Source organism: Cupressus sempervirens, chromosome 1 (genome assembly GCF_028749045.1).
Source record: "Cupressus sempervirens isolate cs-2001-9-10 chromosome 1, ASM2874904v1, whole genome shotgun sequence".
Classification (NCBI taxonomy): Eukaryota; Viridiplantae; Streptophyta; class Pinopsida; order Cupressales; family Cupressaceae; genus Cupressus; species Cupressus sempervirens.
In genome coordinates this window covers 64,181,896-64,186,377 of record NC_143118.1, presented here as the reverse complement: position 1 = coordinate 64,186,377, position 4,482 = coordinate 64,181,896, and the positions used below count along the sequence as shown (strand labels likewise).

The following is a 4,482-nucleotide window of genomic DNA, read 5'->3' as shown; positions in this document are numbered from 1 at the left end:
TCAGATTAAACAGTCCTACAAGAATCTGATGAAAGATATCAATTCTATAAGCATAAATTTTCCCATTTACTTCCCCCAAAAAACTGATGTATTAAGATTGAATACTCCGTGATCTCATATTGTGATTCCATCTTTATTGAACCCAAAAGAAAAAACGGATAAACAGCTTCAGCTTCCAACAGTTATTCCAAAATCCAATCAAGAACAATATAAAATTAGGGCAAACAATGTATGCGCATAATCAGTAATGATATATGGTCAAATTGTAATGAACGATTGCATTGCCGGTTTTGATGTCGAAGGAGTGAGTTCGGGCGAGGGCGTATCCCCGAGCCAGCCTGAACTTCCCACTTCCTCCAACAATCGGCATCTCTCTCACCTCGTTCGAAACGGCGTTGTTTCCCACAACAGAGACCGTACTTCCGTTGAACTTTCCTGCCTGAAAAACATAGGTGATCGCCATTACCAAGTGAAGCTCCTTTTGACCGGCGAAGGCGTAGATCCCTGCGCTTTGCCCACCAATTTGGAGGAGGGGTCGGGCCCCTCCGTCAATGGGTCGTCCATCACTAACACCCTTCCGAACTGAGTTGGCGACGTCTTTGTCGTCGGAGCCGACGCCACCTCCACCGCCGTCTCATTTTTTCCGCCAACTCCGTCATGGAAGTAGAATTGCAGGCGAGTTATTTTCTCCTTCGGTGGGTATGCTGCTTGGGCAGAATATTGCAGGGATAACATTGTAATTATCACTGCAACTACTGCTGCCAAATGCTTCTTCGACTCCTCCATCACCATTGCTAGGGATCGATAGAAATGGGTTTGTGTGGAAGGCAGGGATTGAAGGAGTTGTTATAGGAGACCCAATCTGTTAATTTCCCACTACTCTATGCTTGACCCGCAAGAATGGATGGAAGATATCATATTATATAGGTCCTGACAAGTCTATGAAGGGAACTAGTTATAAGCTCTATGAGTATTGTGAAGAAAGATTGATATCAATTTGTTTTTTTAATCAACTCAAGGTTTCGCCCATGTTCTTCTATCCATTCTTTTCTCACCTAACTAATTTTATCTTTTAAAAAAGAGCTAAAAAAAAGCTAATGTTAGCGACTAAAAAGTAAATATATGATAATTAAAAGTTTTCTAAAATATTTCAAATGTATTCATTAAGTTATCTAAATGTATTCGTTAAGTTATCTATTTGTACTTCTAGTGATTAAAGTTATTATATTCATTTGAAGGAGTTGTACAATTTTATCGATATGTATAATATAGTTATTCAATCATTTGTACATTAGTATTGATTTAAATAATTATTAGTAAAATATGTATTGGTTTAGCTATGCAATTTTTTGAGTTGGTTATAATTCACAGTTATTGTAATGTTTACAAATAGGTATATGATTTCTCTTGTAAATGGCTATTTGTTGACCTTTGTGCCCATATCAAATCTTCTTGCATTTTTTGTAATGATCCAAAAGGCAAAATAATTGTTTAGTCACATATACAGAAGCCTAATTTTTTTCGTGTCAAAATCTAAGGGTACAATTTACGATTTTAGGGTATGTGAAATAAGGATAGAAACCTAGTTGTACCCATAGCCACATAGATATAATATATATACCCCCAAAAAATGTAAATATGAAACCTCTCATGGAAGTATGCTAGAATTTGCAAAAAATGGAGACTCTTCTACCACTACTCAAAAAGCTTTGATGTTTTATAGAGGATAATTGAATGAATAACAATAAATCCAAGTATACCTTGAGATATCAATAATGAATGAAACATAATAGTGAGATATATTTAAACATGATATTCACTAAGTCACATAAACTCAAATGAATAATTTCTAAAGGTTTCTTAATCATATTTAAAAAATTAGAAAATGATGATTTTTTTATAGAAACATGCAATGCTTACAAAAATAATGTTTACCAAAAAACAATTAAAAATGTCATTTACTAGTTTTTTTTCTTTCTTTCTACTATGGTCTTAAGACCCATTTTACTAATGCACACTAATCTATGGTGCCACAACATAGATTCATTTTATGTCCTAGTTACTGAAATAGAATTGAATATATGATAATTAAAAGTTTTCTAAAATTTATTTCAGATGTATTGGTTAAGTTATCTATTTGTACTTTTAGTGTTTAAAATTATAATAATCATTTGAAGGAGTTGTGCAATTTTATTTATATCTACAACATAGTTATTCAAGCATTTGTGCATAAGTATTTATTTAAATAATTATTAGCATTTTATGTATTGGTTTAAAAGAGATATCAATAATGAACAAAACATAATACTAAGATAGAATTAAAGAGAACATCCACTAGGTCACATAAATTCAAATGAATAATTTCTAAATGTCTCTTAATCATATTAAATTCTTTAGAAAATGATAATTTGTTTTATAGAAACACAATGCTTGCAACAAAATGTTTGCCAATTTTATTTTTTAAATGCCATATACTAGTTATTTTTTTCTAGTATGGTTTTAAGACCCATTTCACTAATGCAATCCAATCTATGGTGCCACAAGATAGATTCTTTTTATGTCCTAGTTACTAAAATAGAATTAAAAAGAGGAGAGGCACAAATCTTAAATCAAGTCATATATGAGATCCCTTAGCAAGGTCAAAAACACCCCCTTACCAACTTGGACCAAGACTTAAGAGATAAATAATCATTTTTCCCAAATTAGGTTGTTGCTGGAAAAACTATTAGAGGTATTAAGGAAAACTTTATCGCCATTAGAAAAATATATAATCTAAGCATTGAAGATTTTTCTCAGGATGCTCTATCTCTATGTGATTTCAACATAAAGAGTATTAAATGAAACCTTAGAGAGAATGGTATTTGGCAGTGTCCTCCTGAAGGTTGGGTTAAAGCCAACTTTGATGGGGTGGAAAAAGGGAACCTAGGGGAGGGGGTGGGGGTGGAATAATTAGGGACTCAAATGGTAATTGTATTGATGTTGGTGCTTGTCCACTTGGCTCCCATTCAATCCATGTGGTTGAGGCTAGTGGGATCCTCCTCATTATCAAACTCACTAAAGCCTTGAAGTGAAATTACCTTTGGGTCGAAGGTGATTCAAAAAATATTATTAATTGCCTTAATGGGAGAATAAATTCCATGTGGACAACTGCAATTACCATCAAAGAGGCTAGTTAAATTTTAAATCCTTTTGAGAAAGTTATTATTTCTCACATGTATAGAGAGGCTAATGCCTATGTGGATTACATTGCTAACCTGATAATATGGGCATAAGGGAGGATATCATGGAAAGATAATTTAATGAAGGATTATGTTTTAAAGGGAAAGATTTATGAAGACAAGACACATTGCCTCATCGGTAATTTAAAAAAGCATGAATATTCATTAAAAATGTACAAGAGTCATCATAATTTGTTGAGGTAGAAGCAAAGCATTAAGAAATGTGAGTACATGCACATTTTCTAGGTTATTTTGGTGCCTATTCTCCTTAACCATAACATTTTATAGAGACATTTGAATTACAAAGGAGAAAATATTCCTCCTAGTGAGCAAAAAAAGTAGGAACCCAACAATGGTGATGAATGGAGAGATGAACTATCAGTTTGGGATCAATTGGTTAATGGTGGAGTGATGTTGTATCTAGAACGTCTCCATGAATTTGATCTGGTGGCAAAAAATTAATTTTATAAGCAATAGAATGACCATTGTTACATTGTATTGGGTTTCTATCCCTCTTAACACCAAGTTCATTTGTGATATCATATGATTGTCAAATGATGGGAAGAAAGTCTTTAAGGAAAGGAGGACCACCGAAGAAGCACTAAAGAAATTTCTAAAGCATAAAATGGAGAAAAAGGCCCTTGTTAAGGTGGGTAGTTCTTTTTCTAATTATTAATTCAAACCGTTATGGTGATGTGTTCTGAGTTGTGTGAGAGCTTATTTTACTCTTGATGGTAGGAAAAAGAGGGTGCATTATTTTAATTTTGTGTTTCTGAAACATTTCTAGCATGAGGAAAAAATTTCATCCCCCTACTACATTTTGTATTCCCTAATTACAAGTGTTTCCAGTCCTAGGAAAAAATTCTCCCAGCTTATTCTTCATTAGGGCCTCATTTTTCTCTTTTGTAAGTATTGTAAAGCCAATACTCCTATCGTGAAACCTAGTGTGGAGTTGGAAAGTGGGTCGGGGATTTAAAGTGTATCCCTTCCACTAATTAGAAAAAAATATGAGGAGAGAGATGATTCAAGAATGGAAAGGGGTGAGGAGTAAGAGTCAATGGACACTCAGGAGGATAGGGTATCTAAAGATTTATGGGGAGATGAAAGGGAAACAAGGGAAGAAAGTGAAGATACCCCTCCTACTAAAATAATTAAGAACCACTCTATTACCCCACTGACAGGAATACCTCTACAGAGGAAAAAAAGGATAACTGGGTTGGAGATGTTGGAAAAGAGAAGAATATTGATAGAGCATATTCTTCGA

General features: G+C 33.9%; 1 pseudogene; it reads right to left on the bottom strand.

The window, feature by feature from the left end:
• Positions 1-240: 240 nt before the first annotated feature.
• Positions 241-819, bottom strand: LOC149576168 (dirigent protein 23 pseudogene; annotated as a pseudogene).
• Between the last annotated feature and the right edge of the window lie 3,663 nt (positions 820-4,482).